This window comes from Melospiza melodia, chromosome 2 (assembly GCF_035770615.1).
Source record: "Melospiza melodia melodia isolate bMelMel2 chromosome 2, bMelMel2.pri, whole genome shotgun sequence".
Taxonomy (NCBI): domain Eukaryota; kingdom Metazoa; phylum Chordata; class Aves; order Passeriformes; family Passerellidae; genus Melospiza; species Melospiza melodia.
This window is the reverse complement of record NC_086195.1, coordinates 132,720,487-132,748,099: the sequence shown is the minus strand read 5'-3', so window position 1 is coordinate 132,748,099 and position 27,613 is coordinate 132,720,487. Positions and strand designations below refer to the sequence as shown.

The following is a 27,613-nucleotide window of genomic DNA, read 5'->3' as shown; positions in this document are numbered from 1 at the left end:
GTGTGGTAGTGTGAAGGAACGTTTTATACATTTCTTTTACCATCTTATTTCTGCTGTTTGTCCTTCAGTTACTGACAGTAACTTAGTGCAGTGTTTGGAAAGAGAGGGTGGCATCTGAACATCTGAACAATCTCTAGGATCTCAGATCTCAATAGTCAACTAGTTTCCATTGAAACTCTTCAGACTACACATTTACTTTTTTCAGATTGATATTTTTAATGGTCCCAAAGATTCTTCTGCAAAAGCAAGTAAGAAAATGAATGCAAAGGAGAAGCTCCACAGAGAGTCCCTGGCTCATCTTTTTTGTATAAATCGGTCTAATGTGTGTGTCTCCATTCTGTGTGATTTTAGCATGGTAAAAAAAATTCCTTCAGCTTGGATTATGAAATGGCAGCAGAACTTAGTACCTGCACTACTCTTCTGAGAGGAGTTGAAGGCTCTTCTGCCTGTGGTAAAACCTGTGGATGAATGCAATCCATGAACACCATGGATGCCTTCCTATATTCTCTCTGCTTCCAGATACCATGTGCCATTCACTAGACCAGGAAACTTGGTACCACATAGGACTTGCACCTTACATGGGCTAGGCTAGAAATACAGCCAGGCATCTCCTTCCTTCTTTCTTTCCCTCCTTTTCCCTCCCCTTTGCTCTCCTCCCTTGTATCTCCCACACACAGCAGAAATATCCTGTCCGCTGCCAAGGCAAACTCAATCATCCAGTCTGACTTCCTCCATAAAACATGCCAAAGCATTCACCAAGCAACTCCCACGTCAACACCAACAATTTCTGTTTGGTTAGCATGTATATTTAGGATTTGGGATGGCAGAGAATCCATAATAACCTCCTGGAACAGTCTCCCAGTAGTCTATTACATCAATATCAAAAACATAGGCTTTATTTCCAATTAGAATTTGTTTAGCATTAGTTTCCAGCTACCTTTTTAATTTTCCTGACAATTTAAATGGTCATTTGCTTCCTTCCCCCTCTTAGGATTTTCAGTGATAAAATAATAAGATTGTCTTCATTGTCTTACTCTAAGATTTTGGGGAAGATCAGACCACGTTGCTTGTTCTTGTTTGAGTCTTTTCCATTTTGTCAATATCTTCTGCAAATACTAATAGCAGAATGAGAAAGCTGATGTCAGGAATGGTATTATTAGCTTGCTAGTAATTCTTCTTTTGTTTGACTTACTTACTCATTTATTTTGTTTATTCTCTTTGCTTCACTATACTGAGATCACAAGTATAGCTAAAGGCATAAAGAGAGAAAATTATTTGGAAAAGTCTTTTTTTAGGTATTTAAAAGTTCCCAATTCCAGTTAAAATTAGTAGGAGTTTATCACCTAAACTGTTAAGTACTTCTGTTGCCTTTATTTAAGCAAAACCTTATGTCAATGAGAGAAATAACAGAATTAGCTTATCAGTGTTTGAGTAATTATTAACCAGGTAGTTTTTGACCTCCATTAATCTATTTATTGAATAAATTGAGTTTAATTTCAGAAGGAAATGACAGCAGCTGTATTATTCTTACTATTTGAAAGCTTGCTTGGTTTCAGCATTTCCTATGTTTCTTGTATGCTCGAGTTACAGAAATAGATCCTACAGATGGATTAAAACATACCCATGTGTTGAAGACAGGCAGTCTCACATTTTACAGGTATCCATCCAAACAGCTAGGATATAGCTAGCTAAAGGATTATTTTTAATATGTTTCTCCAAAATTCTCAAACCTAGTCCCTTCACAAGGCTTATTTGCCTCATCTCAGTAAATCTGCAAGCCTATACATTTTATCATTTTCCTATCTTGTGTTTGGGGAGGAGGGATGGGGGAAGACTGATCTTAGATAAGCAATGCAAGTTGGTTAAGAAAGGAGGAAGCTGTCGTCTGTAGCCTTTCCAGACACAGCAGCACAGTTCCAGACAGTCACCTGAGTATTATTGCTCTGCCTCAACTATAAATCACAGTCTGGTAATGGCCAAGGCTGACACCCTGACATTTTCAAGAAGAGTAAAAGACCTGATTTGAATGGAAATCAATTTCATTTCACAAATCTTGGGATAATCCAGATATGATCTTGTTCTGTTTTTTTCTTTTTCTTTTTTTTTTTTCTTTTTTGCATCTTATTCAGAATTTCCATGGTTTTTTTGGAGGATTAGTTGCTCTATGCAATGACTCTGGTTTCCCACATAAAGTGTAAAATTACAGAAATATGTATGTGTGCAGTGCATCACAGGACCTGATACCATTGCCTTTTCTGACAGCCTGCTGAAGGTGATGGGCACAGCTCCTGAACCTACATTACCTTTTTCCCACCTCCAAAGGCAGTAGCTTCCCTGCACAGGAAGGATGAAAAAGCAGGTACAGAGCATGTGATGCCACAGATCTGCTCTCTACACTTGAATTCCCATGGGGTGCTCCACAGTGGTGGCAGTGTTGGCACACCAGGACTCCCCATTGTGCAATAAATTGTCCTGCTTGTGACAGCCTTTCTGTAGCAAAAATGGCCCAGAAGTTCTAAAAATTTCAGCTGCACTTTTATTTATTTGAAGAGCCAAAAATAAACCCCAAGCAAATGGAATTAAAGTGGCTTTTTCTTTTGTTTTTTTGTTTGGTTTTTTTTCTTGGGCGGTAAGAATGTACTGTAAAGACAAGATATTTCTCATCCAAGGAGGGAGGGGAATGAGCTTAGTGACTGTAGCACCCATAGAAGTGCTGCAGTAACAAGTGTAAGTAAATATGATTCCAAATGTCCTTCACTCTGACTGCTCTCATCCATAGCACAAATCCCCTTTTGGAGCAAGGCCACTGCCCAAGGTGAAGGCTTTGAGGTGGTATCAGACCTCCAGTGACTGAAGGTCCAAAACTGACCCTGAAATGCTCTTTCAAATAGTTTCACAAGGAGCCACCATGCTCTGCAAAATTTCAATTTTCTTACTCGGCAAAACAAAACCATCTAGAGGACACTGGTTAAAAAAAGGAAGGTGGTGTGAGGTAATGCATGTATGAGAATCTAAGCCAGTGAGTAAGCTGTGCCTAAATTTGCCAACAGATGCATTCCTGTGTGAAACTGAGAAAGGAAAAGCATCCTTAGCATACAGAGGATTAAAAATATCTGATGGCCATTCCACGTTTAAGCCCCTTAAACAGGATAGAGTGGAACACATTGTGGTGTCTATAGCAACAGGTGTGAAATCAAAGGTAAGGATTTTTCTCTCTTTGTGTGTATCTTGCCTGCTGCTGTACTCCTGGAAAACCTGTAAGGAGCTCATTAAAATCATGCATATATAACACAGACAAAGTGCATCAAATGATTTCCCAAGGCCTTAGCTCTGTGCTGTGTCTAGACAGTGTCCGTGGGCTTTATCACAGCACATCTTAAAGAGCAGTGAAACACATCTGGTGTGGAGAGAAATGCTAACAATCCAGCAAATTGCTAGCATCTAGCCCAGAATCCTTTTCCTCTGACAATAGCCACTAGGACATGCCCAATGAAAAGGATAAGATCAGGACAAGTAAAGTGATACTTCTCTGTTGTGGTTTGGTTCTTTTTTTTCTGTCTCTTGTGGAATTCAGTGCAGTGACTAATAGCTGGTACCAACCTATTTAAGCACCCTTGGCAGAATTTTTCTTTTCTTTTGTCCATGGGTTTAATTACTTGTGCTTTAATTTTCTGAACCCTTTTGGTGTGGTAACAATGGTATCTGTCCTTGGTTACAAATATCTCCATGTTCTGCAGATTCATTTGCATCCACGGAAGACTGAGAAAATCCTGGAGCCGTGTGTAAGTGGTTTGCACGGATTTCCAAGGTACAATGCCTCTGTGTAACCTGCATCATTATGCTCACTTCATTTGTCACTAAGTGTTTTCTTGTCAGGGACAATTTTTAATGTTCAGTCACATGAGAGATTTTACCTGGGGCCAATGATTTTTTCTGATACGTGTAGCTTATTGGCAAACTTCTCCAGCCACACACTGTTCTTTACAATGGAGAGACTTAAAGGTGGATTAAATCAGAACTGTGACATTTGGCACTGTGATGTTCTCACGACTGTTTTTATCAGTATAAAGCATGTCCTGGAAGACAGAAGCATCTCTCAGCATTGCAGTTCCCATAAAGGAATGTTTTGGCCTTGTTAAAGTCAAGGGGAGCCTTTGGCTTCAGTTGCTAAGGTGTCATCATCAAATTTAAACATTTTGAAGAGTGGCCACCATCCTTACAAGACACTTAAATTATTTCCACTCTCAAAAAAGCTCCATACTATGAGCTGGAGCCTTCTGTGCTTAACATATGCCCAAATTACATGGGGGACAATGTAATGAACCCTGGAAGGCATTTCCCTTGTCAGGACATCACATCTACCTAGTCATGGATTTCAAGGACAAGATGAGAAGTTTACTTTGAAGACTGAACCAAAGTAGAATGCTAGCCCTGGAAAAAAGAGTCTAAACTGTCTATATTCCAAGATTGAAAGGTTCTGTTTAGATTCCATCAAAGAAGTATAATATTTAACTGCTTTGCTAAGGATCTAAAAACTGCAACAAAAATAGAATCAAATCAAGTGGCCTCATTGTGTATCATTTAACATGATGCCAAACTATCCTGGCATATTTTTAATGGAACATGAGTTTAAATATTAACTGCTTAGTTTAAACAGAGATTTTTGCTTTTAATACAGCAGGTTTATTGGATGATTCATGTCAACTATACATAATTTTTTAAAATAACTATAGCATCACAATTTATAAATTGTATTATATTACCAAATACTCTATCTGAAGTAATTCACAGTCCTCACTTTTTAATACAGTGATTGAGTTCTCATTTCCAGAACAAAATTTAGCATCTAATAGTAAGTGCTGATTTTAGGGGAATTACATCAAGTACAGCCACTCTGCAGCATAATGCCAGAATATTAGGGCATATTACAACCCAGCTGACGAGACAAATCAAAATGGATTCGTGAGGTTATTTGGTATTTCTTTCAGGCCTGACTAAAATTTAGTGCTTGGGACTTTGGAGGAGCCATAAGTCATTAGAAATGTTTAGGAAGTGTAAAGTTACACTTGCCATTTGTCTTAGGGCGTTTGTCTTAGGGCATCCTACTGGTGCTACTCCCAAAAATGGCAAGTCCACTGGAACTGTGTGACATACCTGCCAGCCTCACATTGATGTCTCAGATGCTTCAAGACATCACAAAAGGCAACAGAGACTTAATACATATGAAATCAAGTCCTGTGTTACCTGTGCCATTCCACTGTACTCTCGAGAACTTCACTTCACTCAATTGTGACTATTATAACCAGCTTCAATTTTCTGAGTTTATATTTTCAGGAGGTTGGATAAAAGCACAAATTAATAAAATATGTCAGTGGATACTTGGTGTAGCTCAGATTTATGAAAGCTGCAGTTTCATATGGGGACACAAGACAGCATTTGACCACAGTTACTGCCGTAATCATCAGGTCATGATTTCTCTTTCTTTAATTTCTTCTTTATTTATTTTTTAATGTTGATGGTAAAAAGTAGACTTTTTAACCAATAGCTGTCTATAATGCTTCTGCCATTTCAAAATTATGCTCTCATTTTTCATTAATTGGTCTCTTTTTGGTCTGTTTTCAACAAATGTCAGAACACCAACTGAGGCACACGTTTGGATTTCAGCTGTGTAAATATATCAGTACTCTAGCTAACCCCTTTCATGGCTACAGCGAGCAGCTTAAAGTGTGCAGCCCTGGGATTTGTTAGTGATAAATGTGCTGCCAGCATCACAGGTGAGGGTGGGTGCACCTTTCCCAAAAAAGCTCCAGCCCTAATAGTGGCCCTGTCAGGCTCACAGAGAGCAGAGGCAGCTCTGCTGCTCAGAGGTTCTGCAGACCCACGCTGGGGCTCCCCTTTGCTCCATCCCAGGATGAGCCTGTCTCTCCTCAGCAGATCCATGTCAGAGACAGGGAAAGGGCAGCCCCCTCGTTTTGGAAGTGCTGTCTCAGAATGTCTGCAGGCTCAGGTGAGAAACAAAACACATTTCATAACAAAATCAAGACTTTTTTCCTTTTACCATGTGTGATGACCAGGGTCTTTTTCAGTTCAGTTTTTTTAAATAGAAGCAAAATTTCTGCTCCCTGTGCTGAAATTTTTAACCTTTTCCCATTAACTTTTCTCTTCTTTTGCATTACTTGCATACCTCTGAATTTCCTGTGAGAGTGATCCTTGTAGAAAAGACTCAGAGGCCTTTTTGATAAATTTCTCTCAAAAACGAATTATCAGTTTACATAGATCCCTTGAAGACTGAAAACCAGTGTATTAAAGCAAATTTCCAGAAGATATTTTCCTAAAAATCCTTTACGTAATTTGAAAAGACTAAGCACAATTCTCAGATTGGTAGAGAAAGAGGTTGCTAACATTTCAGAAACACAGAGATCAATGAAAGAAAAGCACAAGGTCATTCATATTTTCCATTATGAAAATCAGGCCAAATTAATGACTACCATAATCAGGTTTAGACCCACAGACCTTAGGAGTCCTCACGCACGCCAAGCGCCAGGCTGGCTGATTTAAAATATTGCTATGGGCATCTTTTGATCTGCAAAACTGCTGACAAAATCTGTGCAGGTGTAGAAAGGTCATGCTCCACTTCTCTGTAGATACCAGACACCTCTACTACCTCAACAGAACTACTCATTGGAGTGGGTACTAATGGTAAGTATTTATGAGATCAGGATGCTGGTGTCAAACTATAGAGACATGAAGATCTACATGATGTGTTGCCTGTGGATTTTTATGGAGTTTGGGTTGTTTTTTGGGTGTTTTTTGCATATTTTATTTAAAAAGCTAGAATGCCAATAACATGCTGTTGAATTAATCTTCCTTTTATTTTCTTTACATATACACAGCACTGTGAATTGGTCATTGATACATAACCTTCTCCAGAAGGTGCCACACTTAAATGACTAATTTTTATCTAGAAAGTATTATTACTAGATTAAGAGCTTTTTATCCTGGAAAATAATTGCCAAATCTGGTCTTCAGTTGCCCAGTCAGAAGAAAGAAAGCCTGTGCACAGTAAAAATACGAGGACAATAACATTTCCTGATCACATTCTCAGGTTGGAAATTATTTTGCTGCCTTAACCATCTGAAACACTGCAATTTTTTCAGAAGTCTCTTATGCAATTAGTAATGGCAAGAACATTTTGAGTCTGAATAGCATGCCTGTGTGAGAGTCTGAAACCATGCAGTTTCCAGCATCTGGGAGTGAAGTCTCACTGTTCAGCAAGCTGCTCTGAGAAGCACAGATAGCTCTTCCAGCAAGCTGGAAACACTGATACAGGAGTGTCAAATAAATAGCTTATTTGCTTTAATTGTACTGTTCTAACCATGGTGTTTCACTTACAATCTGTCTTTAATACACATGAACAGATATATGTTCTTTCACAGAACCACTGCTGATCTTTCCGACATCAAATCTGCATCTCTGACCAAAATGAACAGAGATAGGTTTTGTGGTCCTCGCAGCAGTAAACAATATGTGCACATATATAAATATGTGTAGATATATATTTTTTTAATATATATTTCAAAGCACAATTCAGTTTTGTGTTTGGTGTGTATTTGTGTCTGAGAGATATATATTTTTGAATACATATTTCAAAGCACAATTCGATTTTGTGTTTGGTGTGTACTGGTGTCTGATTTGTCGTAAACTTTTTTTCAGCTGTGCCAAGGGGCCTGGCAGAGTGGGGATGGTCCAGCAGCCAAGGTGCTGCTCTGTGTCCTTGTGCCTGGCCAGCTGGGTGAGCAATCCAAGGATGATAACCTTTGTTAGAATCGTGTCCTTTGTTTTGTTACCTGGGAGGATTCAGCTGGAAAAACCCCATGCCCATCACCAGCTCTGCTTGAGGATGTTGTGCTCAACTCCCCATAGGAGCATTCTGGGGGAACAGGATCCTTTGCCCCCTGTCTCCCAGGAGCATGGCTCCATCAGGGACTGCTCTGCCTTTTTGTGTGTCTCATGCAAGGGGCCGTGCTCAGGATGTTTTTCTGTGAGCTGTAAACTCATGTCACCCTTAACTTCACGTAGTTCAGACATTGCAGTCCACAAAGCGAGATCTTTAGTGCTTTTTGCTCCACTGAACTTTTCCCTTGTCTGTAATGGATTGTGGATGGGAGAGGGAGGAGGGGAAGGTGATAGGGAAAAGCAAGGGTTTGATTGGCATGCAGTGATTTTGGACTAGCAGGAAGCAGGCGGCTCTGCTCTCCAGCCCCCACATACTTCTCAGTCCATGTGTGTTGAGAGGGGAACGAAACCGATATTGTTCCCTCTAAAATTAATTCCCAGTTAGCCAGTTATTCCTGGTTTTTAGCTCAGAGCACACTGTAATTGCATTTTTCATTTCAGTAATTATAGAGGATATTAAAGTGGATAGACAGTTGTAGCAATCTGGCTCTTTAGACATATCTACTTGTCCAAGATCAAATGGCTACAGCATATTCAGGGTTACAGTCTCCTTCTTTTCCTTCTTGTTCTCTACTGCAGTGGATTTTTTTTTTCGGCGTTACCATGACAACACTATATCTGGCTGCCAGCTCTGTCGTAAGTTATTGAACTGAGACTGGCTTTTGGTTTAGCAGATAATTAGGTTCTGTCTCACAGGTTCATTTTCCTGTGACTGGGACATGAATATGACCTACAGCTGGCCTCAATTTCAGTGTCACAGACAAAACTTTAACCCTTCCCAGTCCCGCCACTACTGTACCCGCTGTGGCGGATGGCGACAATTCCAAACCCTTTCCCGGGGGTGCTGGACACAGCACACCCTCCCAGGTCCTCAGGGCTCGTTGCCCAGGCTGTGTTAATCCCCAGGGAGGAGGAGGAGGAGAGCCTGGCTTGCACCCCCATGCAGGGCGGGCGGGGAAAGGGTATCGCTAGCAGCAGATGAATATTGATTGTCTGGTATGGAGATTTGTCGGAAAGGTAAGTTCACTGCTTGATTAGTGACCCTTTAAATAATAGAAATGCACAGGGTGGTGACAGGCCTTTTTTGCTTGTCTCATGAATATGAAATATTTACAAGAGGTCTGTTTTAGCGCACAGTGCCCCATCTTAGGCTGGTACCTGCAGTGAGGGAGCAAAGCCACAAAGAACTGACATATTGTTTCTGTAGGTACCTCCCTGATTTTCCTTTTCTCCCTGGGAAAAAGGGGGGTCCAGCCTGGAGGCTCGGGGTGTCTGCCACTGGAATGCATCAGGGCCCAGCACCGAGGCCCTGGGGTGGATGCAGGCAGAGCAGCACCACACCAGATGGACATTGGAGTTCACAAAATCGGGCTGGAGAAGGAGGGAGAGCCACCATTTTCTTCAGCACAGTTTTCAAATGTGCTATTTCCCAACATTTACATGCTGTGTAATATGGTCTTGCAGTTTTAGTGATTTTCAGCCAGGATTTAAACCCCTCTCCTGTCTCTGAAAAACTTGCAATTAAAACTACTGGTGGAAGGGATAGTCCATGAGATTTCGCTAACAGATATTTGCTTAATTTGTCCATGGGGTAAGGCAGGTTCTTCATACCCTTAAAAGAACATGCAGGTTTCTCTCCCAAGGCTGGCAGATCCCAGAGGGTGTTCCAGAGCAGCACAGGACCACTGGGGTAGGAGTAGTGCATCTACTTCTCAGAGGCTGCAGATTCTTGGCATCTGGCAGTGCACACCATAGTGCTGCTGGGACTGCTCTTTCTGCGGAATCTCACAATTAAAAAGGAAAAAAAAAATAAAAGAGGCTGGCTGTAAATACTGATGGACTTGCAAGCACTATACTCTTGTGTTCAGGATATCCTCTGTGCATGCTATGGCAGGGTGGACACTTCTTCACAGCTTCCCTCCCCTTTCCCCACCAAATTATTTGTGCTGAGGTGTCTTGATTAGAAGGTCAAAGCATAGAAGGAGCATCCATCCTGCCTCTAGGAACATGTCCTTCTGAGCTAATCTCCCAGCCTGTGTCTGTTGATAATGTTTGAAACCTGTCTGTTATACAGGACAAGGAAAATGGCATTTCATGAACCAGAGATGGTGACTTCTTACCCAAGATAACGCCAAAAGCTGCAGATTTAGCATATATGCAGAACCAAAACCATCACAAAGAGGCCCTTGAGGTATTTCTTGATTAGCATACTTAGTGTGGATTAGACATCCTTGCAAAGATAACCTAAAAGTTTTGCCATGGGGTTAAACTCAGAGTGGGAGTGGGCTGGAGGGGAAGGTCCCCCTTGAACTGCAGAAGAGGGGTGTGAAACTCCATGTGCTGGTTGGCTGATGAATTATCCAGCTGCTGGGTGTTAATGAACATTGCCCCATCTGGGACCCCACAGCTCTGGCTGATCCCACATCAGCAGCATGTTACAATATAGCAGTGGTATATTGCTATGTTTATAGCAGTGGTATATTGCTATATATAATACATTTCTTTATTTATATAAGCAACTTTTATGGGGGCTTTAGGGTTAGTCTCCCCCTCTTTTGTTTTTTTTCAGATTTCATAACGAAAATACAGACTGCATAGTTTCAGTTTTTGTTTAAAGTTGGTTTCCGTGCCTGGCCCTCACAGTCTGGCATAACCCTGTAATGTTTCATCTGTGATCACAGTTTTAAAGCCAAATGAAACACTGTTTTCATTGTATCCATTAGAGAAATCAAGCCAACATTGCCAGTGGGATTAAATTTTATAAAAATAGATAAGAAATCTCATTGTTTGGCCTAAAGCAACCTGACATTGTCCCAAAAATATTTGCAAATGAGGGCATGTAAACCAGATCACAGGGAAAGCAGGGAGGGGCATGGGGAAGATGATGACTAAGAGAAAATAATTTCATGATTACCAGTTTGAATACTTAAACTGAGAAATTTTATTGTAGGTTATTATGCCCACGGCTCACCCCAGTATATATTGCTTACAACTGGCAGCAAATTAGTCTCTTCTTGAGGATGCAAAGCTGTCAAGTCCTTTGAGCCCCAAAGTCCTTCCATGGCTGATCCTTTCTAATGTGAAAGACAAACATTTGCAGGATGTCTCCTGCTCTCAGGTGCTGAGACCAACACACTCACTTCTCTTTATTCCCAGAGTAATTTTCCAAAAGTGGAACACCAGCAGAAGTTCAAGCAAGACAGAGGAAATTACAGCATTTAATGCATTGTAGCAACCAGTAAATGCCCTGTAAACTTAGCTTGAATGTAAGACTTTGTTGTTTAGAACTAAATAATCTTCTTTACTACCCTCTGACAGGATCTGCCTCTACACATTATTGCCTCTGTTCTGGATGTTGGCTGCTAAACTTAGTTACATGGGATCACGTCTGTGTTATGTGCCTTGAGTAGGCTGAGAGAATACTCCCTCAAGTGTGCCTCATCCTTTTGATTTCTTATCACATTTTGCCTGTACGTGGTACTTGACCAGGGGAGCAAAAATAAGTCCCTTAATTTAAATATTTCATTTTGACAGCAATATCAAAAGTGCTTCTGATACTCTGATCAGTTCCTCAGAGCCATAACAAACAGGAGTAAGAAATATTCTGGTTTAAAATCTGGAATGCCTTTTCTTTTCCTCTGACTTTAAATTTTAAACTTTTTGCCCCCTTTATGTTATCAGGCAAATAAGATACCCCCTAGTATCATGCCATTAAAGAAACATAAAATGACATAAATAAGAAAGAAAATGTTTTGCAGTATCTAGTATGGTCAAATTACAACATATACCAAAGAATGAGAGTAGGAGTGTGATCTTTAAAGATTAAACTTTAGATTAATGATATAACTTTAAAAATTAGCTACAGCTCAATTCTTTTCAAAAGAAAAATTAAACATTTTTTTCCAAAACCAAAGTGTTGTTTCCATTCAATACTTGATAATTTGCCTAGTAGAACCCATGAGATGATGCCTCAGCAAACAGAACTGTAGCTTGTTGTCTGTGTAATGAAGGATAATTTTTTAATTTCTCATTTTACAGGTTTTCTGAAACCTCTTTTTTATTAAAAATGAAATCTGCATTAAGAAGACACAATATTTTTCTACCCTGAAGAATAGAAGTGATTTTTTCTATGCACAAGAAACAAAATGATGACAAAAGCTCCAACAAAACTAAGAATAAAATTTGAGATACCTGCTCCACACCCAAACAGATACTAGACCCAGAGAGCACTGATGTCTCTTGCCCATACAGTGGTGCAAAACATTTGTTTACTTCTTTGGCATTTCTAAGCCAAAGAAGACAGTGGCAGAGGGATCACTCAGAGGAAGAGGAAATGGACACTTCCCAATGGTGATGCTTGCTTTGGGTTTGGACAAATATCACCATGAAATTGTCTTCATGTAGATAGAGTGGCCCAAACACTTTTTTTCCCAAGTCCTGTAGACTTGTCCAGGGTGGAAGTTCACCTGAGCAAGGAGATCCTTTTTAATTTTTAAAATGTCCACTTTATTTTTAAGGGCATGATGAGAGAACTTATTTATTAAAAAGCAAATTATGAGCTGTATGGTTGGCACCTTAATCACTCAAATCTAATCATTCTTTTTGACCTTTTCTAAAATAATTCCCATGAAATAATTTCAAAAAGATACTTTAGGCAGTGCATTTCATTTCACTTCTCAGGTGACTGAAGTCACTTATTCTTCATCCTCATGCTTCACAACACATCTGAGGCATGAAATTATTCCCTTCCAGTGTGATGCCTTCTCCTACTCTTATTGCTTAAATGATTCTTAAGGATTAGTGTGTTAAAAGCATTGTCAGAAATTCAGGGCAGGGTGGGGGAAGGAGAAGATAATATTTTACATTAGAGTTATCAACCTGATCCACATTTTGGTGATTTTTATTCCAATCAGAAGAGTCTGGATCTCATACACACCCATGGTATGGGCTAGCAAAAATATGGAGGACACAGTGACTTCCTTGACAGTGTGGTGTGAATAAAACCAGCCACATATAGCAGAAACTATCAGAATTAAGATGGTTTTGTATTTGCAAGAATAAAGAGAATTGCATTCTCTGTCCACTGAAGGGTATTGCCAGCTGTCTCATGTGTGCAGGTACCATTCTTTGTTCCCAGGATTTTATGCATTCAGCTGTGATTTCTCTCTAAATCCTTTTACCATATCTTGATTGGTTTGCAGACAGAATACAAATTCTCTGGAGACAAATGTACCATTACCATTTTAAATTGTAATCTTTTTCAGAAAATGTTGTTAGGTTTTTTTCATTAACATTTGAGAACAAAAGACTCGAGTTTCAACATTTGTTGCCACCCATGGGGCTTTTCCTCATATAAGGTTCCAGTTGCAATATGAGGAAACAACATTAGTTTCATGTCCTTTGGAAAACAATGTGCAGACAATCACAGAAACTTACCTTCTGTGCATTTATTTTACTGTGAGCAAGGACTGTAAAACACCAGCATGCATTTTAGCTGGAGGACTACAGAAGTAATCTCTGAAGCCAATGTTGGGGAAATAGTGTATTTACTAAGTCATTACTTAGAAAAGTCCATATTTACAAAGCCTTGGTGAGCACTAATCTCAAGCTTAAAATTATAAACATAGCTGCATGCTCTGATGAATCAAAATTTTAGCTGTTTCCATTTCTGCCTCAGTGAAAAACTTCATGTATTGCAACAAAATGCTAGAGCTACTAATAAAAGATCTGTTTGATATCCAAGGCTGCATCACCAAGTTGACTGTCCCCCAGTTTGAAATCCTGTACAAATGCAATCAAATACTTATCAGTAAAACCTTACAGAATTAAATGCAGCAAAAATGATTTTGTGCTCTCATACAGTCCATTATTCACATATAAAGAGCAAATGTCATGTGATAGGTAATATACAGTATATAATGTATACAGGATGTATTTAAAAAACTTTTATTTCCTAAAAATATCTTATTCCTATTTATTCTCTTCTTCTTCCTGCTGTACCCACTCTGAAAACACTTTCATATACCAGTAAAGTGGCAAAAAGCAGTGAGAAAACATGATTGCTTTCCTGTTTCACTGAGTAAAGGCCTTAGTTAAAATTATTTTTCTCGCCTCTTTACTTGATGAAATGTATAAATCTTTATAATTTATATTTTATATATCTTGTATGTGTAGAGCGTGTTTATGGCGCTTTTCTTCACAAGAGAGATGAAAATGTCATTCTCAATGTCAGCAAAAACTGTTCTCTTCTTTTTTACAGGTGAGAGGCAGCACCCCAGGAAAGGCAGGCTAACCCCAGTTAGGTGTGCTGTAAACATTATGCATGTGCCATCTCTTATGTAGATGATGTGATGTCTTGTAGAATAAAATCTTTAGTTACAGACAGAAGGATTTTCAAAGCTCTTTCAAGCTTGTTCTCCAAGTCATTGCATTGAATTCCTTTCTGGAAGCCTCACTGAAAAGTTTGTGATGGTTTGTTTGAGACAGCGACTGTGGCAGTTCTGGTCCCAGTGGGCACATACACTGCCTTTTACAAATACTGAAGGGACTGGGAAATAAAAATGTTCTCAAGAAGCAGGAAAGAGTTCTGGGATAGATCCAGGAAAAGCCACTGTGGTATTTGCAACATCATTTTCACATTTTCTGATTAATTTTTTAAGTAATACATAAGTTATAGGCGAATAAGGCAGTCTGTCAGTGAATAGCAGACTCACTGGATTTCAAGCAAATTTTTATGCTGTGTCTTTCAGAAACTTTCATCCTTTTTAACACTGTGGTTTTGAAAAGTAATTCATCCTGCTTATGGTTCAGAAAGGGAAAGGAGTTCTTAGCAGAAAATATTCATCTGATGTGCTCAGCCTGAATATTGGAAATAGTAGTGAGAAACTTCATAAGCTTCATAAGCTGTCTTGTCCCACTTTGCTGGCCTTAACAGTTTAGACAACTTGGAAAGGACTTTCATCTTCTATGTCCAAGCTGACTGGCAATTCCAAACACCATGAATCCAAATTCTTTGCATCTCACTGCTCTGGATGACCGTAGTATTCAACATGCTGTGGGGTACAGAGTTATGAAATGAATGCAATCCCATATAACTCAGTGGCTCGATCCTGTGCACACCTGGGAGAGGTTTAGGAGAGATATTACATGTGTTTCACATCTGTTGGTTTCTGGAATTTTGATGCAGTGGTCTTTGGCTTGTTCTTTGCCCATTCATATTGTACCGATTTAAACTCCAGATGTGAACAAGAAAAATTAATTTCTTCCTAGCCCATCTTTTAATACTGTCAGATGAATATGAATCTCGGGTCTCTGGAATATACAACACGGAATTTTCATTTTGTTTAACAATTATTAATACTTCTACAGCTGTGAATCCAAGCATATTTCTTTTTTAAGCTTTACACAGCATATTACATCTCCTGGGATGTGAATTTTCTGCATGTCATTTTATAATCGATAGCAGTTTTTATTTACTTTTTTTTTGACCATTTTTGCACAATCTGCTTATCCTTTTTATTATTCCTAGCTAGAAAATGCCAGCATAATTTTATTTTCAACCACTGACATTTTGATAGGAAAAAAGTACTTAGTTAAGTATTTTTAAATTATTCTTGGTTTGTTTTCCTTTTTCTTCGCAGTACCAGATATCACCTTTGATTAATAACAATCATATATGGGCTTTGTTCCTCTTATCTGGGTGTCAGCAGTAATTGGAATCCATATCCATATCCTACCTTGCAATCATGCTGCAAAAGGCCAATAAATTCCCGCTGAGTGTGTTACTTGTTAAATTTAGTGCATTACATTCAGGGTAATGAATAAAAGCACTGGGCCGTTACTGTCTGCTTGGCAGAGGAGGAGTGAGAGCAGCCAGACTCCCCTGAGGCCCCAGGCAGGCTTGAAACGGTGACAGGCAGAATCAAGGGACTCCCTAAGCATCACAGCTCAGTTTGTCTCCCTTAATTTCCTCTTCCACCAGGATTTTTTAGGGGAAATGGAGGTGAGATAATCTTGCACCGAAGCACAAAATGCACTCTGCTGGTGTACAGTGCTCCCTGGTGCAGATTGTCTTCTAGGGAAGTAATGCATCTGCATTAAACATCCAGCTGATGACAGCTTTGACTTTGCTTCAAGAGATGCATGTATCATATATATATATATATATAATAGATAGAGAGATATCTAGATAAAATATACAGAAAAATGTAGGATTCTAACCAACCCATGTAAAGCCTCTGTTGGACTGCTGACTGATAAAAATAAACTCCCAGACTTGGATGTCTGAGCGCTGCTTTGGCTGACACAGGAGCAGCTGTGTGTCTCTAACTGAGGGAAGAAACAATATGTACTCCAGCTCTGAACCTGGGCCTGGGAAGTTCATGGATTTCAGTTCCTCCTGGTTGGCACGCAAATTTACTGTGCTAAAACGATGAAAATCTGATAAATAAGGCTATGGAAGAACTGAAGTAACAGGACAGAATCTCAGTGAGAGGATACACAAGTCTATTTTGGGGAGGTTGGGAAGGAGGTTTGCACTTTATCTGCAATCTCCCTTTTTGGTTTCTCTGTGCCTTTGAACAGTGGGATCCTCTGAGTGAACTCCCTGCCTTGCAAGAGGGACTCAGGTTCCTCTGGTGCCTCTGCAGGCTCCAAACTTGGGAGTGTGGAGAGCTGTGTGCCCACCCATGGCCCTGCAGGAGGGAAATGGCAATGGGAAACACGCCCTGGAGCCTTTCCCTCTCATTCCCATGCCTTTCCCTATTCCTTTGGGAGACCATGGAAGGGAGATTAGGATGATCACATTCAGACCCAGTATTTTCTGCAGCTATGAAACTACAAATTTTGGGAAGATTTGGACATTTATGGTAGTTGCACTCCTTTCAGGGACACCTGTCATGGCCAAAAACCTCCTGAACTGGAAATACTGGTGCTATGTCAACATGTATCATGTAGATCCCAACTGCATGTTAAATTTTCAAGTGAATTAAAATCCACCAAACAGAACAAAGTTACAGTGGAGATCTGATCTCTGCTGGAGTCAGATGCAAAGGTTTTACTTCAGGTTATTATCAGTTTGGAGTTGCTTTATTGAGTCCTTCTGAAATAGTGCTGGGTTTTTTTTTTGTATTTTATCACTTCGGCAAAAATCTTCCTCTTATCCTTCAAGAGCAGATTTTCAACATTTTTGAGGAAGCATAGGTTCCTTGGGCTACACTCACCACAGCATTCAGGTTATCCAGCTTTTATTCTAACTGTCCCTGGTGGCTTAATTTTTTTTTTTTCCATTTTTGTGGTTTTGGTATTATTCTAGTTTAATATTGGCTGAAATTATTTGCGTGATGGTAAGAAAATCGTTTTATAAGTAATGGAAGGAAGAAGACAAGCCATGCAGCCTCCATATCTGCATGTAAGATTTTCCAGGTATTTCTTTCTTTTAGGTATTTTTTCTTTTTTTGAAGAGTCTAGGTTTAAAGTGAGATTAATTTTTTGTATAAAATTACATATATGGGATATTTGTACTTCAAGATTTGCTTATATATTCAATTCCAGAAGTAACTGTGCCTGGCAGTTCAAAACTAAGGAAGGCCTCTGTCACCAAAGGGAAAAAACAAGATCCTTGCAGTACAAGGTGCTGCATCAACTGCATCAAATAACTGCTCCAGGTTGTTAGAGTTTAACATAAACCTTCCCCAATGTGAAAAGTGATATTTTGCTTTAGAAAAGGGTAGTCTTTTGATATGGTGATCTACACAAAATGAAATATTTGGTGTTGCCCTGTTTTAAATAATGTGGCTCATGATGCTGCTAGGAAAAGCTCTTTCCTAAAATTGCCGTGTTCATTATCTTAACCTTACAATATATCATGGTTCTGTTTGGCAATTGCATTAAAACTTAAAATGACAAATCAACATTTCCAAAACACAAACACACATGCCTATGGAGCATACCCAGGGAGAGAGGTTTTAAGATCACTTCATTGGGAGGACAGTTCTGGCTTCTGATGTGGTCCTGTGGGAAGCCTCCTAAGTAGCTTACATTTCATTAGGGAATGCAAACAGGTCCTTGATTTTCTCATTGTTGAACTGGAAAATACTGCAGATGACCCCAGATCCTCCAAAGAAATCCTTCTGAATCATCACAGAAGGGAGGCTGGGATTATTTGCTGCATTCTGAAAAGCTCCACGTGTCTGAGAGCTCCAGTCCCCGGTCTCAGGTCAGGCAGTGGTTTTGCTCTGTGCCAACCATTGACATTTGTTGTTGATGGATTTTTATATCATATTCTCATATTCAACATTCCTTTCATCTGGAACATTTAGTTTAAGGCTATCTGGGTGCCATGGATAGAATCATCTTTAATCTTCTTACCATCAGAAATTGTGCAGAAGCAGATCCAGGTGCAATAGCTGTTGACTGGCTAGATTTTTTAATATCAACCCATTAACTTTTGCAGATGGTTTGTGGGTTTTGTTTTCTTTTAATATATTCTAGTTCATGCTCCTCTCCTCTCTATATTTTTTTCTCCCATTTCTCTGAGGGCAAAATAAATGATGGCAACGATGTTAAATATAACAGCTCTATGAAAACTTTGATTATTTTAAAAGTCCATTATCTGACATGAGAACTTCATGTTTTTCAAGTATTTACTTACTTTCTGGACAATGTGTGCCACTTAGGTCTATATAAGCAGAGCCAAACCAATATATCTGGAGAAGTAATAAACCACAGTACTGTATTTGTGTCCTTTCCAAAAAAACTAGTCTGTTGCCTCTACTGCCAAGATCTGGCAGGTAGCTTTGAGGAGATTAATGGCCCTGGTGATTGTTACTATTTGTGCCTTTTTTTCCCTTCCTACACTTAAATTATTACATTCCAAATGCTTATTTACTGGATAGAATGAATGTGCTGTAAAAAAAGGAAAACAAAACAGTCTAGCGTACAGCATGTTGTGATCTGACCTTGTATTTGTTTATAAATTTGTGTTTTTAAAGGTGATGGACTAACACAGCCCTCTGAAGTGCTTGAGGGATCAAAATCAGCTGTCTTTTCAGAGGCAGTCTATCAGTCACATAAAGGTTATTCCAGTCCTGCCAGTATGGAAATGGATTTGCTGGACATGGACTCACTCGCCACTGACAAAGGTGGAGTCGAAATTACTGGCAAATCTCATGTGTTAGTTTTTCATGTCTAACTTTCTTTGATCAGACAACATTGCTGCCAAGATGAGGTCAGATTTTTACTTATTGTCATCATTACTTCTTAGTTTGGTGGTTGGTTACCATTTCTATTTTCAATAGGCTGGAATGTTTTCTCCTCTGAAAACTTTTGTGTCCTAAGTTCATCATGAGGGAAAAGAATTAGATAAAGTCATATTATTTGGATCATAGCTGAAAAAATATCCAGTGACCTGTGTCCTGTTTCTTGTCAAAAGCTACCATGAACAAATATGAGCTGAACCAGTAAAGTCTGTGAAAGTACTAGGAGTTTCATCTCTATTTCAGCACATTTTTTTGCATGGCTTTTTGATGTAGTGGAAAAGGACTTTGGTCTTCTGGAAGACTGTGCAAGCATATTTCCTAGCCCTCATGAAGATGTGTTTGTGGCTACTGGCTGAATAATTTAAAGAACGGCGTACCAAAACAGGAGGAGATACATGGCCTGTGTCGTTGGGAGTTTATTTTATAATGACTGGTTTTTCTTTTCCTACAAGCTTTAGATATTAAAATCATTAGAGAACAGCCTTCAGAACTTTACTTAAGAGTTCCCAAAGTGTGGCATCTTACTGAGGAATCATCTTCAAGCAGTTCTCTTGAAATTCATGCAAAGTGACTAATATTGGGGGGTTTTGTTTGTTTTTATTACTATTATAGCTACATTCTCAATTTTATGACTCTTTCCTCTATCATAGGGTCTTGAGTAGGCCTTAGTGGCTCTGGCCAGCCCTACCTGGAGCCCTCACCCACCTCCTCACCAGCTCTATTTGAGCTCATGCTGCTTCTCTGGAGGACTCTCTTGCATGCTGGAAAGATTTTGGTGCTGAGTTTTGGCCCATCAAAGGATGTTAAGGGAAGCATTATCTTCCTCAGGGAATAGTGGGCACAGCTGCATGTGGGAGCTCTTTATCAAGAGGCACTCGCCAACAACCTGCTCAGAGGCCTTGTCTGAAGAGCACTTTTGTCTCTAAAAGATTCTCTGCAGAATGCAGTTGTTTTCACTGTACCTGTTTTGGTTGAGATCTGTAGAAGTGTTATGTGTTCTGTTGCATGGTATATTAATCTTTGAACCTTCTATTGGGGAAAAAATCAGAAGGAAAATATACTCTTATTTTATTTAGATTTTTTTTCCTCATTCTTCCTTTAATTGAGAGTTAGGGCAGCATAGGAAATTGATACTGGCACGCCCTGTTTTAAATAGCCTGTTCTTCTGTTGAAGATTTACTTATTCCACTAAATAAAGACTTTGAGATATTTCAGAAAACTAGTAAAATAATAATGAACTTTGTTTATGGGACTATCTGATGGAAGGACAACATAAGGAATCAAAAAGGAAACAAATTATGAGAGAAATCTTACCTGAGTGAACTGCTTTTATCTTGGGATAAGTTGAATTCTCACTTGATAAATTTAGATACAGTCTAATGTTGTTATGGGCTTGTTGGCCCTTAGTAAGAAGTCTGAGTTTTGCAGATGAAAACAATAGGGGAAAGAGTTAGGAAATGGCTCTCAATAATAGACATTCTGATGGGCTTAGTCTATGATGTCAGACAACATGGAAACCTTCCCCTAAAGAAGTAATTGGAAGAACTAAAGCATCCTGCATGAGTACACAGATTAAGAAAAATTAGATTTTTGTGAAAATTTGTACCTGGAAGAGCACTGAAATATATCTCTGCACATTGATTCAATCTATAGCTGTAGAGGCTGGGCTGGGCAGTTCTGACACAGGTTTTGTTGGACTCGATAACTTCAGGTGCTGAATGATCTCTGGCCTAGCTGAGAAATCACAAATATAGTCATTGGTTATGTTTAAGTAATTATTTAATGATTCCCCTTTGAGTTTGTGAGGAAGAGCAAGAACACAACACAGAAAGAGTTTAGGGTTAGGGGCTTTTTTATCCTATCTCAAAAAGGAAGCAGAATGCTTTGGTAAGAGAAGGAAAATAACTGAATCAGTTTTTCTGAAAAAGTATTAGTATAGAATAACAAAAAAGAATGACTATGGAAATACTTTGTGTGACAGAGTCTTTTTAAAAGATGGATTTATCTAAGCTCAGATCTCATGTTAGGCTTCTTTTCAAAATAGAGATGCGAGTCCAAAACGAGGAGCAAGAGTGACAGAGACCCTTCACTTCCCTTGAGTGTGGCAGGCATCATCTTTCTATGCAGGGCAGTGTTATTTTAATTAGTTTTTGAGTTTCATGAGTAATACCCCTAACACAATGCTACAAGCAAAAGGACTTCAGTACAAGCCTAGATGAAATGTGTGCTTACAGCTTATTTATATTATCAATCACTGCAATGATGGTTTGTGTATATATATAAAGGAAACTACCCCTCAAAGACAATTGTATAAAGTGAGTTTGGAGGATAAGAACAAGGTTAATTTGGGGAAAGAAAGAACAATATAGATACCAAGTTTTGATTTGTGATTCCAAAGGTTTGTTTATAATAGGAAATTCCATTATAGAGTTGGCTTGACCTCGGACAGTTTATTGGCTTCTTTTTTTATGTGTTTTTGGCTGTAGACTTTGCTCAAAGAGGGAAACAGAATGGAACTGAAAAACTGTCTTGGAACAGTAAGCTTAGAGTTTTTGCAAGAGCTCTACAAACTTGCTTCATAACAGATGAGGAGCTGAGTTGTTTGATTACTTGGTTGTTAGTGTGGTTGATTTATATTTGCTTCTTAAGCTATGATTGGCCTTGTTATGGAAATCCTTGAGTGAGGCTACCTACCAACTTGAAATGTGGAGATTATGCCTTCAGAAATATCAGACACATATCAAAAACACCTGGCAGAAATAATCTGCCAAAAATGATTTTATTATCCTGACACTTTATCACAGAATTGTTTAGTTTGGGAAAGTTCTTTGAGGTCATTGAGTCTGACCATTAAGCCAGCACAGCCAAGCCCACCACTAAACCCTGTCCCCAAGAGCTACATATACATGACTTTTAAATCCCTGCAGGGATGGTGACTCCCTGGGCAGCCTATTCCAAAGCTTGACAACCATTTCCATTGAGAATTTCTTTTAACATCCAATCTAAATTTCTCCTGGTGCAAATTGAGACTGTTTTTTTTATTATCCTATCAATTACGACTTAGGAAGAGAACTGGCTACAACCTCCTTTCAGGAGTTGTACAGAATGATATAAAGCCTCCCCAAGCCTCCTTGTCTCCTGGCTGAGCCCCCTCAGCTGCTCCTCATCAGTCTTGTCCTCCAGACCCTTCCCCAGCTCTGTTGCCTTTCTCTGAACTCACTCCAGCCCCTCAATGTCCAAATGGACCCAAAACTAAACGCAGAATTTGAGGCGCACCAAATTCTGTGCCAAGTACAGGGGAATGATCACAAAATACGCTCAGCTGCAGATCTGCATGCATCAAATGGCAAGTTCAAATATCTTCCAACATTTTTTCATGAGGAAAATATCTAAAGCTGTGAGTGAGGGTAGTGGTGAAGCCGTGATGACATCCCAGACTGTCAGTGTTTGAAGATCCTTTCCCACTGGAACCAGTGGACAATTATGAAGACTACACATATTCAAATGAAAGACTGTTCTTCAAGTAACATTTGATGAAAGGCAGGAAGGACATGTCTAAAACTCTTAGAATCCACACTGAAATGAGAAACAACATTTCAACAGGGATCTATTTAGCTGGCAATGAATTTATAAGGTAGTTTGGCTGATATAGTCCAGACTCCACAACAATATTGTAAGAAATATCATAAGAATGATCCTGAACCCAAAGTTTACTGCCAATATTTTGCACTGTCAGCAAAAAAAACCAGTCACAAAGTTTAACAAGAAATGTAGAAGGGTGTAATAGCAATCACAGTGTACTATTTTCAAAATTAGTGGATAAGTTGAGGAAAACACCAGATGTGGGTGTGGTGAGTGAAAGGCAGAGCAAAAGTGAGCATGTTATGAAGGAGATATAATCAGGTAGTCACACTGAAGGGGAGTAATGGAGAGTTTAAGAAAATAAAAGAAGAGGAAACAATAAAATAACAAAACATAAGGAAGAGACTTCCATTTGCTGACTGTTGCAGAAAAGCTAAAAGAAGATCTGTAATGTGTAATTCACAGCATACAAAATTCACAATAAAGAGAATTAAGGAAGAAAAAGTAAATGCTAAAACTCTGACGAGGATACAATTCTATTTTTTTTTTGCATTTGCAGATGGAAACCACCTCTCCTGTACAGAGCTGCTTCCCATCCCACAAGTTAACACTCCAGAATTCTAAATGCCTTCTACAGGCCATATGTGAGCAGGAGACTCCTGATACTCCTTTTGAAGTACTTTGGAAATGCAAGCATATGGAAATGTGTGTGAAGACCACTTCCACTGCTGGTTTGAACTCGGCAGCGCTCTAGCAAATGGGATTTACAAATGTTACCACATAATTATACAGCTTTGACAAGTTCTGTAGGGGAACACCGCCCTCCAGCATGTGTTGGGTACTTCTGAAGTTCACCAGGGAAAACCTCCACTTCTGATTTCAAACTTTACTTTCCTGTTTCAGCAACTACTTCACATTTTCAAGAAGTATGACAGAATGTGGTAGGACAAAATGTTCTGATGCTGTTTAAGCCAAGGGCGTGATGCAGGTGTAAATAGAATTTAATCAAATATTTCAAGTTAAATTGGATGACAGATCTGGTCAAGGCCCCTCAGTAACCATTTTCCTGTTTCTTCTCTTTTTCTCTTCTTTTTTTTTTTTTTGTACATTCTTTCACAAGGAGTCATAAAATAGATATTACTGACTTTATATTATAGATACTAATATTTATTTATTTATTCATATGATTCCTTGAGAGAAGTTTAATTATTGGCACTCAAATTTCTTAACCTGTTCTGCTGTCATCCACAGAATCTCTGTAGCTCTTTGCACTGATAGCTTTTTTTTTTGAGAAGGCAGCTCACCTTGTGCCATCAATGTCTAAACAAGATTGATACTTGACTCAAGTTTATGGAAAAAAAATATAATCTCACAAAAAAGTGGCATGAACTCCATAAATCCTTATTTCATATTAATGTTTGTGGAGTGAGTATGGTAGAGCAAAATTTGACAGGATATTTTTTTTCCAACCAATAATGCACTTTTTATGTGCTTATTTCTACTTTTAGGAGTTAAAGGTTGCATGGACAGCTGGTGAAATGAAGGAGGAGTTAAAATCATATGTTACATCTTCATTTACTTCTAAGAGCAGAACAATGAAACTTCTGATGGTTTTGTATACATATTATCTTTATTATGCTGGATGCTACCTACTTGGAGTTTTTAACCACACCATTTTCTAAATTTCACTTTTCTCTGCCCAGCGAAAATGATTCATAAATAACACCTTAGCACTTCTGAGAATTTTTTTATTTTGTCTTTAATGTTGTTAAAGCACATTTTTTAAAGGATAGTGAGCATCATTATGCCCATCATATAGGCAGAAAATCTGCAGCAGAAAGAGGTTAAAGGACTTGCCAGAAGGCACAGAGGAAAGCAGAAGTAGCAGACAACCACCCACAAGTCCAAGGATAATTCTGTTCCTCAGTATTATCGTTCTGGAAGGTAGGAATGAGAAGTATTGCACAGCCTCTTCTCTGCAAGAAGTCTTCTCACAACATGGCTAAGTTTGGCTCTCACTGCTCTTTCCTGCTTAGCTGATACAGTTTCAGCTTTTACAACCATATGTGATAAGAGCTAACCTTAACATCTATAGAAATTGGTACTTAAAGGACCTTGTTCTGATGTTATTAATAGCAGAAGAATTTGGAAGATCCCACTGCTGAGTGTCATCTTTGCTAGATAAAGTTTCTTACTAAACTTAACTGCCGTGGAAGTGAATAAAAAGACTGGAAAAACTATTTTACCTAACACATAACAGTTTAAATTAATGTTTTGCAGGCACCTAGAAGACAGCAGCAAAACAAGACAGTAAATGGTTCTTAATTCTAAATAAATTTAACAAATTTCTGTAGCAGAGTAACAGCAGATGTTAAGTTTACTGACTTTCAAGAAGGTTTTAGTAGCATTTTATTGTAACACATAACAAATTAAAGAAAGAGGGACCTAGATGAAAAAATTTAAAGGCAAACAAACTACCTGGGAAGCCACAGTTCATGATAATATCAAGATGGAAAGATCTTTCAAAGTTTCTGCAGCAGTCTGTTCAGCTCCAGGTAGGGAGAAATAGAGTGGTGAAAGACAGTTTTGGTGCTTAAAATTATTCCAGAAATGGGAGAAATGATCTTTAGGCTGAGTGGGGATGGGATGAATGTCAGTAGAAACAACTGCAGTATGCAAAGTTTGGGTAGGAATAATCAGCCATACAAAGGCAGGTAGGGGAGCAACCAGGTAAATTGTGTATGGACAGGGACCTGCAAATTGTTGAGACTAAAACCAGAAGTAAATATAATTATACTGTTGAAAACCAGCAAAATATATACCAGGTGTACCAACAGGTTTGGTTTTTAAGATACACTCATCTTACTGAACAGGTAGAAGCACAACTGAACCATTGTGTTCAGTCCTGGCCACTGCTCTTCCAGATTCATTGAAGAGAATCTGGAGGGAAATAAGGAAATTAAGAAGTCCATATACCTTCATTTGCAGGGTAAAATTATTTAGTTTCAATGCTAGAAGTCTGATGAGAAACACAACATTAATCTTTAAGAATGCACAGAGGAAAGGAATGATCTGTTCCCTATCTTCATGACAGATATGCCAAGAAGGAAGTAATAGACTTCATTTTCAGTAAGGAACCTAGAAGTTAAACATTAGATAATCTTTTTATCAGGAAGGAAAGTAAAGCACTGCAGCAGCTGGTTTAAGGATGTTCCGTTGCTGAATATATCTTTGGAAATGTGGACTGTGACCCTTTCTGGGGCTGAGGGAGGCCTGGGTAAATCCTAAGAGTCTCCTCTGTGCCTAGCCACTGGTTTTGGCATGAGACATTCCAAACACAAGCCTTACAGCCCAAACAGTGCAATCCCCCACAGAGCATAAGATCTGGTGTTTTGAGATTTCTATAATCTCATTAAGTACAAAATATTTATAGCTGTCACAAACCGAACAAAAAGTATAAACTTTCCAGATGCTTTTATTAGTGTTTAGCTGGGTCTGCAGGCATCATGAAAAAGCAATGCAGAGATGTGACCAGCACATCCCATCCTGAGGATGGAACTCTGTGGTAACTCAGGGTAAAAGCCATGGGAGAATCACCAGAGGCATGATTGGGCCTTGCCTTTGCAGAAAACATGAGTGGGTGAACAGGTTCTTTCTGCACCTCTTTATGGTCAGCTTTGCTACACTGCTGATTTTGTACCTCTTCTGTGTAATTAAATTTTAGCAAGTGTATATTGGAATGAAGAGCAGGTAAATTAAAGCACTGCAGGTCAAAAACTACTGAAGCAAGTACATATTTCCTATTCTGTGTTGCCAGGTGCATATATGGGTACACACTGAAGCAGGTACATGGGTAACTTTTGGAAATTTATGTGAACTGGATTTTATACTCTGGGTTATTCCCTGCTCTCTTCAGGCTTCAGTGTAATCAGGCTGATTTATGTCAGCTGAAAATCTGATGCTTTATTTTTAGCATTTAAACACACAGAAAGAATTCATGTTCTTGGTTTAATCCACTGCAACACTGGGATTTAGTGAAAAGCTTCTGTAGAGATGACAGGACTGCTGGCTGCATCAGCAGAGGAAGCTGAGGGGGAGGAACGTGCAAAGAATGCTTTTGAGAAGTAGATTAACTTTGGAATTTTAACATGCAGTCATTATTGAACAAATAAACGAGGAGGTTCTTTCTCTTCAGAAGGGAAGATTTTGTTCATTTTCACAGATAATCAGTCTGTTTCTGTAAAGTTAATAGGATGCTGTCAGGACTTTCTTGCATGGTTTGTTGGTATTCTTTCATTTCTTCAGTGAAACAGGGGAATTATCTAAGGGAGGATGGAAAGGGAACTGGTTCTGAGTAAAATTTCTCAAATGAGTTTAGTGAGCTAAGCTTCAGTGCCAAAATACAATCTATATTATATATAGACACCTGACAGGATATTGTTTGTTCCATACTTCTGTTTCAAAGTGTAGTAAATTAGGCAGCATGGAGTTAATAATGAGCAAAAATTGGCCTATTCTACATAGTATTTTTGTATCTGTATGCTGTTACTTCCCACTGGTCTGTCTCCCCACTAAGACAGTCCATCTCTTTCTTCTTCCTTATCTATCTTTGTGTTTAAGTTCAATCAGGACCAGTCTATTTCTAGCTAGTCTTGGATGCAAGGGCAGCAAAATCAAGTTGTTGGAAGCCTTGAATTTCCTTAGGATGGCCTCTTTCCAGTGGGATATGTGCTCAGGAACCTCTACAGCAGAAACATTTGCTACATGAATGTCTATACATGTTTGTGGCCTCCTCACTGGCCATTGCACCAGATTGG

At 39.0% G+C, this 27,613-nt stretch overlaps 1 long non-coding RNA gene across 1 annotated transcript; it reads left to right on the top strand.

Annotated features, from left to right (window-relative positions):
- Positions 1-8,730: 8,730 nt before the first annotated feature.
- Positions 8,731-25,665, top strand: LOC134415250 (uncharacterized). Its single transcript, XR_010026981.1, has 3 exons — positions 8,731-8,973; positions 10,031-10,147; positions 23,356-25,665. It is a non-coding gene; the product is annotated as an uncharacterized LOC134415250 (long non-coding RNA).
- The last annotated feature ends 1,948 nt before the right edge of the window (positions 25,666-27,613 follow it).